This window comes from Manis pentadactyla, chromosome 3 (genome assembly GCF_030020395.1).
Source record: "Manis pentadactyla isolate mManPen7 chromosome 3, mManPen7.hap1, whole genome shotgun sequence".
NCBI classification, from domain to species: Eukaryota; Metazoa; Chordata; class Mammalia; order Pholidota; family Manidae; genus Manis; species Manis pentadactyla.
In genome coordinates, this window is record NC_080021.1 from 66637048 (window position 1) to 66652021 (window position 14974).

At 39.2% G+C, this 14974-nt stretch overlaps 1 protein-coding gene across 3 annotated transcripts in view; it reads left to right on the forward strand.

The window, feature by feature from the left end:
• The first annotated feature begins 14277 nt into the window (after positions 1 to 14277).
• The window catches only part of NCOA2 (nuclear receptor coactivator 2), a 298607-nt gene continuing 297910 nt past the window's right edge, over positions 14278 to 14974 (forward strand). The window contains exon 1 of one of the 3 annotated variants that reach the window (XM_036886218.2): positions 14278 to 14861. The gene's annotated coding sequence lies outside the window, so the exon portion shown is untranslated. The remainder of the gene's footprint in view (positions 14862 to 14974) is intronic. The other 2 variants (XM_036886214.2, XM_036886211.2) reach the window with 2 other exon arrangements.

Here is a 14974-nt window from a genome sequence, read left to right on the forward strand (position 1 = left end):
TAATGACAATTTTCAGGTTACGTATATTTCACCACAATAAAAAGATGCTACCAACCAACGAACGAAACAAAAGATGTCCAAGTCATACTGATTATGCGTTCAGATCTTGGTCTGGAACATACTTCTCTATTTTAAGACTCCCATTGGCCTATCTGCATGATTTTGTTAAGTGAGATGAAGTCAATACCTGGGGTACTCATATACCAATTCTTACTTAGTAGAGTACATAAGTGAATTGTGATTCTCATCTTGCACTTAATTTATTAGATTCTATTTGTAATAGATATCTTTATTTTGGAGTTATCTAAGATAAACGTAAGAAAAGGGAAAATTGTAGGAAAAAATGTCCATATTTCTTAAGCTGATATTGTGCATGTGTATGTGTGTGTGTGTGTGTGTGTATATACACACACACACACATACTACTTTACTATTATTTGTACTTACACTAAAACTAAATAAACCAAACTGTATTGGCACCTGTATCTACTTATGCTCTGTAAAGTAATATATTTTAGAAAGTTGCTGTGCTAAAATCTGTACAGGATATTGAAAAATCTAAAACATGACCCCTGTCTTCAAGGAGTCTGCAGTTTAGTCAGGGAGACATAAGTAAATACATATAACAATAATACTTATTAAACGGACATGTAATATATGTAGGTATAAAAGCCATGTGTACACTTTGAATGAACTGTACCTCAAATGTTTCATGAAATGAATACACCCATGTAAACTCCACTTAGATTAGGAACAAGATATTCTTAACATCCCCAGATCTCCCTCCTGGGTCCTCTGAGACACCATCTTCCCTCTAAAAAGTTAACAACTATCCTGATATCTGTCACTGTAGATTAGTTCTGTCTGTCTTTGACCTTTATGTAAATGATATCATGCAGTAGTCTTTTTTGTTTGGCTCCTTCTACTCAAGATTATTTTTGTATGAATCATCTGTGTTATTGCATGGAGCTATAGTTTATTTATTTTCATTTCAGTATAATAGTCCATCGAGTAAAAACACCAAAATTTATTCATTTTCTTTTGAAGAACTCTATCAGATATATACTTAGGAGTGGAATTATTGGGTCATAAAGTAGAAATGCTCAGCTTTAATGGATATTGACAAATAGCTATTCAATTTAAATTTCAATTTTTCATTTTCTAATTGTTTCTAATATATAGAAATACAATTTTGTATATTGACCTTCCAGTCCAGAGATCTTTTTAAGCTTAATTCTAATAGTTGGTTCATTTGAATTTTCTACATAAATGCTCATGCCATCTGCAAATAATGATAATTTTATTTCTTCCTAAGCAATAGTTACACCATATTTTTTTCCTTTTATCACATTGGCCAGAACCTCCTATACATATTGAATACAAATGGTAATAGTGGATATTCTAGTCCCAATTCTCTCTCCCAGTCTCAGGGAGAAACTATGTAAATGTTTTACCATTGAATATGACATTTGTTATAGGTTTTGTGTATATACACTGCATTATATTGGAGAACTTCTCTTTTATTCCATTTTTTTAAATGCCGAGTTCTTTGTTCAGGGATAATTTTCAGATAGCAAAATACACAAATCTTAAGTGAACAACTCAATAAATTTTAACAAACCATTACCAAAATGTAACTTTATACTGATTAATTTCTCTAAGGTAAATTAGGAGTAGAACTGTAGGGTCATCATGGTAAGTGAATACTTAATTTTATGAGGAAGGAACACACTGTTTTTCCAGAGTGGTTGTATAATCCTGACAACAATGAATGAGAGTTCCAATTGCTCCACATTCTTGCCTATACTAAGTATCGTTGGACTTTATTTTAGCCATTCTAGAGGGCATGTAAGTGGTATTTCTTGTGGTTTTAATTTGCTTAGTTCCCTGATGACTAATGACTTTGAACATTTTTTCATAAGTTTATTCAACATTTATATACTTTTGTAAAGTGCTTTATGAGTTTTTGTCCATTTTATTATTGGTTGTCTTTGTATTACTAATCTGGAGGTATTTTTTTACTTATTCTGGATACAGTAACTTTGTCTAAAATGGGTATTACAAGTATGCTCTCCCAATCTGTGGACTGCCTATTCATTTCCTTAGTGGCATTTTTGATGAGAAGTTTATAATTTTAATGAAATCCAATTTATCATTTATTTTTGTTTTCTGTCCTTTCATGTCCTGCTAAAAAAGTTAACTCCAAAGTTGTGGATTTATTATCCCATGTTTTCTTCTAGGAGGTCTATAGTTTTAGCTTTAACATTTTTTTTTTGATTTATTTTATTTTATTTTATTTTTAAATATTTTTTATTGAAGGGTAGTTGACGCACAGTATTACATTACATTAGTTTCAAGTGTACAACACAGTGGTAGAACATTTATATACATAATTCTAGGTTCCAGCTATCACTCTACCAAGCTGTTACAATATCTTGACTATATTCCTTATGCTATACATTACATCCCGGTTACTTATTTATTTTACCATTGGAAGTCTGTCCTTTTTTTTTTTTTTTTTTTTTTTGTGAGGGCATCTCTCATATTTCTTGATCAAATGGTTGTTAACAAAAATAAAATTCTGTATAGGGGAGTCAATGCTCAATGCACAATCATTAATCCACCCCAAGCCTAATTTTCGTCAGTCTCCAATCTTCTGAGGCATAACAAACAAGTTCTTACATGTAGAACAAATTCTTACATAATGAATAAGTTACATAGTGAACAGTACAAGGGCAGTCATCACAGAAACCTTCGGTTTTGCTCCTGCATTATGAACTCTAAACAGTCAGTTCAAATATGAATACTCATTTGGTTTTTATACTTGATTTATATGTGGATACCACATTTCTCTCTTTATTATTATTATTTTTAATAAAATGCTGAAGTGGTAGGTAGATACAAGATAAAGGTAGAAAACATAGTTTAGTGTTGTAAGAGAGCAAATGTAGATGATCAGGTGTGTGCCTGTAGACTATGTGTTAATCCAAGCTAGACAAGGACAATAAAACATCCACGTATGCAGAAGATTTCTCTCAGAACAGGGGGGGTGAGGTTCTAAGCCTCACCTCTGTTGATCCCCAATTTCTCACCTGATGGCCCCCCTGCGACTGTGCCTGTCTTAGGTTGTTCCTCCCTTGAGGAATCTTACCCGTCTCTGGCTAACCAGTCATCTTCCGGGGCCATACAGGGAAATGTGAAGTTGGTAAGTGAGAGGGAAGCCTTATTGTTTGAAAAGGTTAGCTTTTTACTTCTTTGCATATTTATGCCCTGTGGCTTCTATGCCCAGCATTTGTCTTGAGGTATCTTTACCACTTGGAAGAATTATGATACTCGGTAAATTTGATATGAGGCACGAATTCTATTCAAGGGTTGCTAATCTTAATAACCCCCTTCTTCTCCCCCCCCTTATCCCTCCCTACCCACCCATCCTCCCCAGTCCCTTTCCCTTTGGTACCTGTTAGTCCATTCTTGAGTTCTGTGATTCTGCTGCTGTTTTGTTCCTTCAGTTTTTCCTTTGTTCTTATATTCCACAGATGAGTGAAATCATTTGGTATTTCTCTTTCTCCGCTTGGCTTGTTTCACTGAGCATAATACCCTCCAGCTCCATCCATGTTGCTGCAAATGATTGGATTTGCCCTTTTCTTATGGCTGAGTAGTATTCCATTGTGTATATGTACCACCTCTTCTTTATCCATTCATCTATCGATGGACATTTAGGTTGCTTCCAATTCTTGGCTATTGTAAATAGTGCTGCAATAAACATAGGGGTGCATCTGTCTTTCTCAAACTTGATTGCTGCGTTCTTAGGGTAAATTCCTAGGAGTGGAATTCCTGGGTCAAATGGTAAGTCTGTTTTGAGCATTTTGATGTACCTCCATACTGCTTTCCACAATGGTTGAACTAACTTACATTCCCACCAGCAGTGTAGGAGGGTTCCCCTTTCTCCACAGCCTCGCCAACATTTGTTGTTGTTTGTCTTTTGGATGGCAGCTATCCTTACTGGTGTGAGGTGATACCTCATTGTAGTTTTAATTTGCATTTCTCTGATAATTAGCGATGTGGAGCATCTTTTCATGTGTCTGTTGGCCATCTGTATTTCTTTTTTGGAGAGCTGTCTGTTCAGTTCCTCTGCCCATTTTTTAATTGGGTTATTTGTTTTTTGTTTCTTGAGGCATGTGAGCTCCTTATATATTCTGGACGTCAAGCCTTTATCGGATGTGTCATTTTCAAATATATTCTCCCATACTGTAGGGATCCTTCTTGTTCTATTGATGGTGTCTTTTGCTGTACAGAAGCTTTTCAGCTTTATATAGTCCCACTTACTCATTTTTGCTGTTGTTTTCCTTGCCCGTGGAGATATGTTCAAGAAGAGGTCACTCATGTTTATGTCTAAGAGGTTTTTGCCTATGTTTTCTTCCAAGAGTTTAATGGTTTCATGGCTTACATTCAGGTCTTTGATCCATTTTGAGTTTACTTTTGTATATGGAGTTAGACAATGGTCCAGTTTCATTCTCCTACATGTAGCTGTCCAGTTTTGCCAGCACCACCTGTTGAAGAGACTGTCATTTCGCCATTGTATGTCCATGGCTCCTTTATCAAATATTAATTGACCATATATGTCTGGGTTAATGTCTGGATTCTCTAGTCTGTTCCATTGGTCTGTGGCTCTGCTCTTGTGCCAGTACCAAATTGTCTTGATTACTATGGCTTTATAATAGAGCTTGAAGTTGGGGAGTGAGATCCCCCCTACTTTATTCTTCTTTCTCAGGATTGCTTTGGCTATTCGGGGTCTTTGGTGTTTCCATATGAATTTTTGAATTATTTGTTCCAGTTCATTGAAGAATGTTGCTGGTAGTTTCATAGGGATTGCATCAAATCTGTATATTGCTTTGGGCAGGATGGCCATTTTAACGATATTAATTCTTCCTAGCCATGAGCATGGGATGAGTTTCAATCTGTTAGTGTCCCCTTTAATTTCTCTTAAGAGTGACTTATAGTTTTCAGAGTATAAGTCTTTCACTTCTTTGGTTAGGTTTATTCCTAGGTATTTTATTTTTTTTGATGCAATTGTGAATGGAGTTGTTTTCCTGATTTCTCTTTCTGTTCGTTCATTGTTAGTATATAGGAAAGCCACAGATTTCTGTGTGTTGATTTTGTATCCTGCAACTTTGCTGTATTCCGATATCAGTTCTAGTAGTTTTGGGGTGGAGTCTTTAGGGTTTTTTATGTACAGTATCATGTCATCTGCAAATAGTGACAGTTTAACTTCTTCTTTACCAATCTGGATTCCTTGTATTTCTTTATTTTGTCTGATTGCCGTGGCTAGGACCTCCAGTACTATGTTAAATAACAGTGGAGAGAGTGGGCATCCCTGTCTAGTTCCCGATCTCAGAGGAAATGCTTTCAGCTTCTCGCTGTTCAATATAATGTTGGCTGTGGGTTTATCATAGATGGCCTTTATTATGTTGAGGTACTTGCCCTCTATTCCCATTTTGCTGAGAGTTTTTAACATGAATGGATGTTGAACTTTGTCAAATGCTTTTTCAGCATCTATGGAGATGACCATGTGGTTTTTGTCTTTCTTTTTGTTGATGTGGTGGATGATGTTGATGGACTTTCGAATGTTGTACCATCCTTGCATCCCTGGGATGAATCCCACTTGATCATGGTGTATGATCCTTTTGATGTATTTTTGAATTCGGTTTGCTAATATTTTGTTGAGTATTTTTGCATCTACGTTCATCAGGGATATTGGTCTGTAGTTTTCTTTTTTGGTGGGGTCTTTGCCTGGTTTTGGTATTAGGGTGATGTTAGCTTCATAGAATGACTTTGGGAGTATCCCCTCCTCCTCTATTTTTTGGAAAACTTTAAGGAGAATGGGTATTATGTCTTCCCTGTATGTCTGATAAAATTCCGAGGTAAATCCATCTGGCCCGGGGGTTTTGTTCTTTGGTAGTTTTTTGATTACCGCTTCAATTTCGTTGCTGGTAATTGGTCTGTTTAGATTTTCTGTTTCTTCCTGGGTCAATCTTGGAAGGTTATATTTTTCTAGGAAGTTGTCCATTTCTCCTAGGTTTCCCAGCTTGTTAGCATATAGGTTTTCATAGTATTCTCCAATAATTCTTTGCATTTCCGTGGGGTCTGTCGTGATTTTTCCTTTCTCATTTCTGATACTGTTGATTTGTGTTGACTCTCTTTTCTTCTTAATAAGTCTGGCTAGAGGCTTATCTATTTTGTTTATTTTCTCGAAGAACCAGCTCTTGGTTTCATTGATTTTTGCTATTGTTTTATTCTTCTCAATTTTATTTATTTCTTCTCTGATCTTTATTATGTCCCTCCTTCTGCTGACCTTAGGCCTCATCTGTTCTTCTTTTTCCAATTTCGATAATTGTGACATTAGACCATTCATTTGGGATTGCTGTTCCTTTTTTAAATATGCTTGGATTGCTATATACTTTCCTCTTAAGACTGCTTTTGCTGTGTCCCACAGAAGTTGGGGCTTAGTGTTGTTGTTGTCATTTGTTTCCATATATTGCTGGATCTCCATTTTGATTTGGTCATTGATCCATTGATTATTTAGGAGCGTGTTGTTAAGCCTCCATGTGTTTGTGAGCCTCTTTGCTTTCTTTGTACAGTTTATTTCTAGTTTTATGCCTTTGTGGTCTGAAAAGTTGGTTGGTAGGATTTCAATCTTTTGGAATTTTCTGAGGCTCTTTTTGTGGCCTAGTATGTGGTCTATTCTGGAGAATGTTCCATGTGCACTTGAGAAGAATGTATATCCCGCTGCTTTTGGATGTAGAGTTCTATAGATGTCTATTAGGTCCATCTGCTCTACTGTGTTGTTCAGTGCTTCCGTGTCCTTACTTATTTTCTGCCCAGTGGATCTATCCTTTGGGGTGAGTGGTGTGTTGAAGTCTCCTAGAATGAATGCATTGCAGTCTATATCCCCCTTTAGTTCTGTTAGTATTTGTTTCACATATGCTGGTGCTCCTGTGTTGGGTGCATTTATATTTAGAATGGTTATATCCTCTTGTTTGACTGAGCCCTTTATCATTATGTAGTGTCCTTCTTTATCTCTTGTTACTTTCTTTGTTTTGAAGTCTATTTTGTCTGATATTAGTACTGCAACCCCTGCTTTCTTCTCACTGTTGTTTGCTTGAAATATGTTTTTCCATCCCTTGACTTTTAGTCTGTACATGTCTTTGGGTTTGAGGTGAGTTTCTTGTAAGCAGCATATAGATGGGTCTTGCTTTTTTATCCATTCTGTTACTCTGTGTCTTTTGATTGGTGCATTCAACCCATTAACATTTAGGGTGACTATTGAAAGATATGTACTTATTGCCATTGCCGGCTTTAAATTCGTGGTTACCAAAGGTTCAAGGTTAGCCTCTTTAGTATCTTACTGCCTAACTTAGCTCGCTTATTGAGCTGTTATATACACTGTCTGGAGATTCTTTTCTTCTCTCCCTTCTTGTTCCTCCTCCTCTATTCTTCATATGTTGGGTGTTTTGTGCTGTGCTCTTTCTAGGAGTGCTCCCATCTAGAGCAGTCCCTGTAAGATGTTCTGTAGAGGTGGTTTGTGGGAAGCAAATTCCCTCAGCTTTTGTTTGTCTGGGAATTGTTTAATCCCACCGTCATATTTGAATGATAGTCGTGCTGGATACAGTATCCTTGGTTCAAGGCCCTTCTGTTTCATTGTATTAAATATATCATGCCATTCTGTTCTGGCCTGTAGGGTTTCTGTTGAGAAATCTGACGTTAGCCTGATGGGTTTCCCTTTATAGGTGACCTTTTTCTCTCTAGCTGCCTTTAACACTCTTTCCTTGTCCTTGATCTTTGCCATTTTAATTATTATGTGTCTTGGTGTTGCCCTTCTTGGATCCTTTCTGTTGGGGTTTCTGTGTATTTCTGTGGTCTGTTCAATTACTTCCTCCCCCAGTGTGGGGAAGTTTTCAGCAATTATTTCTTCTAAGATACTTTCCATCTCTTTTCCTCTCTCTTCTTCTTCTGGGACCCCTATAATACAGATATTGTTCCTTTTGGATTGGTCACACAGTTCTCTTAATATTGTTTCATTCCTGGAGATCCTTTTGTCTCTCTCTATGTCAGCTTCTATGCTGTTCTCTGATTTCAATTCCATCAATGGCCTCTTGCATTCTATCCATTCTGCTTATAAACCCTTCCAGAGTTTGTTTCATTTCTGCGATCTCCTTTCTGGCATCTGTGATCTCCTTCCGGACTTCATCCCATTTCTCTTGCGTATTTCTCTGCATCTCTGTCAGCATGTTTATGATTCTTATTTTGAATTCTTTGTCAGGGAGATTGGTTAGGTCTGTCTCCTTCTCTGGTGTTGTCTCTGTGATCTTTGTCTGCCTGTAGCTTTGCCTTTTCATGGTGATAGGAATAGTCTGCAGAACTGGGACGAGTGACGGCTGGAAGGACTTCCTTTCTTGTTGGTTTGTGGCCCTCCTCTCCTGGGAGAACAGCGACCTCTAGTGGCCTGTGCTGCGCAGCTGCGCGCAGACAGGGTTTCTGCTTCCTGCCCGGCTGCTATGGAGTTAATCTCCGCTGTTGCTGTGGGCGTGGCCTGGCTCGGGCAGCTACTCCAAAATGGTGGAGTCGCGTTGGAGCAGGAGCTGCTGGGAGGCTATTTATCTCCGTAAGGGGCCTCCCTGCTCCCTGCAGCCCAGGGGTTAGGGTGCCCAGAGATCCCCGGATTCCCTACCTCTGGATTAAGTGACCCGCCCTGCCCCTTTAAGACTTCCAAAAAGCACCCGCCAAAACAAAACAACGCCCACCAAAAAAAAAAAGGAAAAAAAAAAATTTTTTTTAATTAAAAAAAAAAAAAGGTGGTCGTTCGTTTTTCTTTATTCTCCGGTGCCAGCCTCAGGCCTCTGCTCACTGGTTTTTCTGCCCTGTTTCCCTAGTATTGGGGTCCCTATCCCTTTAAGACTTCCAAAAAGCGCTCGCCAAAACAAAACAGCAAAAAAGCAAAAAAAAAATGGTCGCGCGCTTTTCTTTTGTCCTCTGTTGCCCAGCCTCCAGTGCCTGCTCACTGTTCTTGCTGCCCTGTTTTCCTAGTATCGAGCGCCCTGCACTCTGGCCCAGATGGCTGGGGCTGGGTGTTCGACAGTCCTGGGCTCTGTCTCCCTCCCGCTCTGCCTGCTCTTCTCCCGCCGGGAGTTAGGGGGAGGGGCGCTCGGCTCCCGCGGGGCCGGGGCTTGTATCTTACCCCCTTCGCGAGGCGCTGGGTTCTCTCAGGTGCGGATGTGGTCTGGATATTGTCCTGTGTCCTCTGGTCTTTATTCTAGGAAGGGTTGTCTTTGTTATATTTTCATAGATATATGTTGTTTTGGGAGGAGATTTCCACTGCTCTACTCACGCCGCCATCTTCCGCCCCTTCTCAGGAGCTTTAACATTTAAATCTACGATCCAGTTCCATTCATTCTTACGTATGGTGTGAGGTTCATTCCATATTTTTCTCCATACAGGTATCTGGTGTCCCAGCACTGTGTATTGATTAAGCTTTCCTTTCTTTATTGACTTTTTATAACAACTTTGTAAAAAACTATTTGACTGTAAATTTGAGGATCTATTTATGGATTCATTATTCTTTTCCAATGATCTTTGTCTATTCTCACACCAACATCACATTGTCTTAATTATTGTTAGCTCTATAGTAAGTATTGAAAGTAGTATAAGTTATCCAACCTATTCTTTGAGTTTGTCTAGTATTTTCTAGATAATATTAATTTTAGAGTTAGCATCTCAATTTTCACTAAAAAGTCCTGCTGGGATTTTGACTCATATTGTAATGAATCTACACATTAATTTAGGAATAGCTGACATCTTAACAATAGAGCCTACCCATCTCTCCTCTAATTAGGGTATTGTGAGTTTCTATCAGCAATGTTTTTAGTTAGCAATGTAGAGATCTTGCACATCTTTTGTTGCATATATTTCTAGGTATTTGATGTTTTTTATACTTTTGTAAATGACATTTTAGAAAATTTAATTTTCCAATTGTTTCTTGCTGATAAATAGGAATAAAATAGATTTCTGTGTTGACCTTGTATCCTGTGATCTTACATTCATTTTAATAGTTTATAGATTCTTTTGAATTTTATATGTAGATAAGCACATCATCAGTGAGTAAAGATGACTTTACTTCCTTTTCATTTTCTTGCTTTATTGCACTGAACAGGACTTGCAGAGAGCTAAATAACTTGTCTAAATCTACAGTTAGTAAGAGCCAAGACTGAAATTCATGTCGGTCTGATTCTAGGACACCTTGGAATGAGTGTCCAGGTCTATAGTTTTAGCTTTAACATTTAAGTCTATGATCTAACATTTAAGCTATTTTGTTGCTGTTTTTGCTTAAGAAGATATGGTTACATATATAATATATATATTGGTATCATTAATCTACAATTACATGAGGAACATTATGTTTACTAGGTTCCCCCCTTCACCAAGTCCCCCCCACAACCCCCATTACAGTCATGGTCCATCAGCACAGTAATATGCTGTAGAATCACTACTTGTCTTCTCTGTGTTGCACAGCCCTCCCGGTGCCTCCCCCCACATTATACATGCTAATTGTAATGCCCCCTTTATTCCCCACCCCCTTATCCCTCCCTTCCCACCCATCCTTCCCAGTCCCTTTCCCTTTGGTAACTGTTAGTCCATTCTTGGGTTCTGTGATTCTGCTGCTGTTTTGCTCCTTCAGTTTTTTCTTTGTTCTTATACTCCACATATGAGTGAAATCATTTGGTACTTGTCTTTCTCCGCCTGGCTTATTTCACTGAACATAATACCGTCTAGCTCCATCCATGTTGTTGCAAATGGTAGGGTTTGTTTTCTTCTTATGGCTGAATAATATTCCATTGTGTATATGTACCACATCTTTATTCATTCATCTACTGATGGACACTTAGGTTGCTTCCATTTTTGACTATTGTAAATAATGCTGCGACAAACATAGGGGTGCATCAGTCTTTTTCAAACTGGGCTGCTGTATTCTTTGGTTGAATTATATTTTGTAGGCAGTAAAGGATTATTAAGTGTTTTCAACGGGAAAATAATAGAATAAAAGTGGGAATGTTAATTAAAGTGTGCAGTATGGTTTGAAGGGATCCACTTATTCATTCATTTCATGATCATTTATTCAGCATGTATTATGTTTTAGGAATTGTAGGTAACTGAGGAAATTAAGATGAAGGCAATGTATTACCTAGAGAAGTAGAGATATTCAGTGCTGGAGAACAGAATTTTAGCAAAATCTGTTAGCTATGCTGCAAAGGCAGCTCTATGATCTAGCACAAATAAACTCTGAACTTCAGTTTTCTCATGTAAAATGGGAATAATATACATAATGCCTTCTTTGATTAGAAATATAAATATATGTAATATGCTTGAACTGTACTAGACACATTTATCGTAGTTATAATATTTAAGGGATTTGGAAAAAGTTAACAATATGAAACATCTGACCAAATAGTTGTTTTGTTTAATAATAAATAGTCAAATGTTTTAACTGATTCCCCCTTGAATGATTACATTTTTAATAGATTGAACTATAGGTCTTTACTTTTGCAATTTGAAAGGAGAGTGTAGCAAAACAGAGATAACTGTACTATATACAGATCTAGTCAACATAATATTCCTTTACATTGTATAAAAAGCTTGATTGTTAACAAAGTACATTTATTTACACCATTTTGCTTTAGTCTTGCAACAGTTACACAGATGATGAAACAGATACTTAGTGACTTGTCTGCTGTCACATAGTAAATAGCAAAGTCTAGTTCATATATTTGCCTATCTTCTATAGCTCTGTACCATACACATTACCTTCCATTATATCATAATGCATGCTAGTAATGTTAATAATGCAAAAATGGTATTGAATCTTCCATTTTTATGCAGTTTGGTATGAAGAAAGTGAGTAGCTTGAAATGAATGGAAAAGAGAAAATGGACAAGATAGAATTTCTTGCCTTATGGTATTCACTTTGTTCTGAATTTTCTTAGGTATCTAGTTAAATATATAAATAATCCTTTTTCTTTACTGTTTTATGTTGCATTTATACTTAGGCTGACATTTCATTTTGGTTTGTCCACTTGCTTCATCCATCCTTGGTCTGTCAAGTTTCTGCTTCTAGTAATTTCAACAATTTCCTTCCCCTTTATGATTTGCACCCACATGTTTTTCCTTATTGGGTTGTCCTGTACTGGTAATATACTAAGTTCCTATATCTTTGCTTTCTTTTTTCTTTGATTGCATCATGAAGTCAACTTACTACTTTTTCATCATTTTTGTTCTGTATTATCATAGTGGTAATTCACTAATAATTATGGCTAGTTTCCATAAACAATTATTCTGAGGTCTTACAGAAATCTAAATTGTTTCAAATACTGAAAGCATTTTTTATAAACATATTTTAAGAACAAGGTATTGGAGGATGAGGTGGGGAAGAGAACATGAAGATTGGATCAAATACTATTTTTTATATTTCACGGATTCAGTTAAAAAACAACCATTATGTGAGAAGAGTTTGTTAGGAGCTATAGCGTAAAAACAAGAACAAGACATGGTCCTGGGTCCTGAGTAGCTTACAATCTAGTGCAGGAGACAGACAAATATGTAAACAACTTCTGTATGAGATAGAGTATTGTTTTAATGACAACATGAATCACTGGGGGAGTCCAGAGATTGTACCAGAGAGCAGAAATTACATGATTCCTGAAGGTTCGAGGCAACTGAGTAGCAGCTGGACATGGAACCCATTATGTTATGCTGTCAGATTATTTTTGTTTGTTTTATTTTTGTAGAAACAGTCGTGTATTTTGAGCATGTAGTAAGTTTTATTGAGTAGCATGGAAATGCATTGGGGAGTCACTTATTTGCACAGAGATGACGAGCGATTTTTGAAAGTGTGAAACTGTTGCAGAGGACTGAAGGATGAGGACTTCCGCCAAAAAAGGGAGGAATCAACAGCAAGGAGAATCTTTATCACAAAATGCGTTGTGGGTGTGGATAGGAAAGAAAATTAGAGTCCAGCAATGTGACAGCCCACCCGTGACTACTACCTCATTATAGTAATATTTTGGACTAGTATTTGTGGATGAAGACAGGAGGAAGAAGACAGGAGGAAGAAGACTTCCCATGTCTTCTCCCAGTTCTTTAGAGAGCTTTGAGTTTTCAGGGAACATAATTCTGTTATGCCAGGTAATGAACATACTCTTTAAAGTTTAACTAAATACATGGTTAATGCAAACATTTCAAATTCTACAGTTAATAAGAAAAGTGGGAGTAACCCATCACATACTCACTTATACTCTCCAACTTGCTATAACCTTCTGAACATTTTTTATCCATAGTCAAACACCCACACACATAAATTAATTGGTATTCTCACAAATTTGAGGTTGAAGGTACCATTAAAACTTGGGCTTTGGAGCCTGCTAGAACTGGGCTCAAATCCTTTCCAGCTTCCTGGTTGTGTGACCCTAGGCCAATTTACTTTTTAAGTTTCAATTTTTTGTAAGGGATAAAAATGGTAATTACTTTGTAAGGCTTAAGGATCAAAATCTGTGGTGTATATAAATCACTGAGCACAGTGCCAGACACATAGTAAGGGTTCAATAAACACTGTTACTGTGTATGGCAAGTGCTTTTTCATAGGACTGAAAATTGGGAAGTTTATTTGACGAATGTTGCTCATTTTTTTTCGACGGTTATCCGTAAGAACTTGCTTTTCTAAAGCAAAGAACTGATGAAAGAAATTTTTGGTGCAACTCTCCTGCGTGCCCCCGACATCATTTGATGCCCAGAAGTGGACTTTCCAATAAAAACTTTTGTGACTCATGTCTTGTGACCAGAAAGCTCAACCGCGTTAGGTATTACACACTGCGTACACTTTTACTTTATCGTGCAATTGCTGGGGGCACGCCTTTAAGCTCGCTTCCCACAGTCGCGCCCCTCATCTCCTCTAGAGATAAGTCAGCAACAGAAGCCTATCCTCTTAGGAGCCTAGGAAATTTGATGGACTAGGGACGCCTCTGCGCGCAAGAGCAGGCGCGGGGCATGTGAGGTGCGCCCTAAGGGTGCACGCTGCAGGCAGAGGGGTCCTGCCAGAGCGCGGGCGGGAGGCTTCTCCCGGGGCGAACCTGGCACTTGGCTCTCCCCGATCTCCTTCCTAGGGCATCTTCGCCGCCGTCTGCAGCCCCACGATCCCTCGGCTTCCACTCCGCAGCCCCTACCAGTCCCATCCGCTCGCTTTCCTTTTTGGCATTGCCCTTTGCCCTCCCATGGAGTCATCTGTTTACTCTCCCTTCACTTCCAGTCACCCGTAGGTCACCCTCCCTCTACCAGTCACCCATTTTGTCCCCTCACCCTTCTCCCCTCACTCTTCATCTCTTCCCCGGGTTGCCTTCTTAGAGGACTCTGCCGACGGAGATGCTGCGGACCCCGCGGCCAGGGTCTGCTCCCCGGAGAACCCTCCGTCCACCTTTGCCCCCTCGGGGGCGCGGGAGGCAAGTTTCCGCCCAGTCCTCTCCCCAGTGACAGGACTTGGCGGCGGCCACGGCCTGAGAGGCGGAGGGAGAGACGGCCTGGCTCCCGAGCCCCCTCCCCTGCTCGCGAGCTCGCGCGGTCTGTGTCTCTCTCCGCAAGTGCGGAGACGCGGAGGAGGAGGAGGAGGAGGAGGGAATTGGGGGAGGATCTCCATTGAAATAAACAACCAGGCAGCAGTTATTAACACAGGAACATGGCGGCCGCAGCCTCAGCCACAGCTTCAGCGGCGAAGGTCAGCGCCGACGGCAGCCGGCACCTGACGGCGTGACCGACTCGAGCCGGTAACCGCGCCTTCCCTGGGGGCCGAGAGGGCGGGCGGGAGGCGGGCGGGGGGCGCCGCGTCCCCACCCCCGGCCGCGACTGCCCTCCTGCGCCGAGCCGTCAGCGCCGTGGA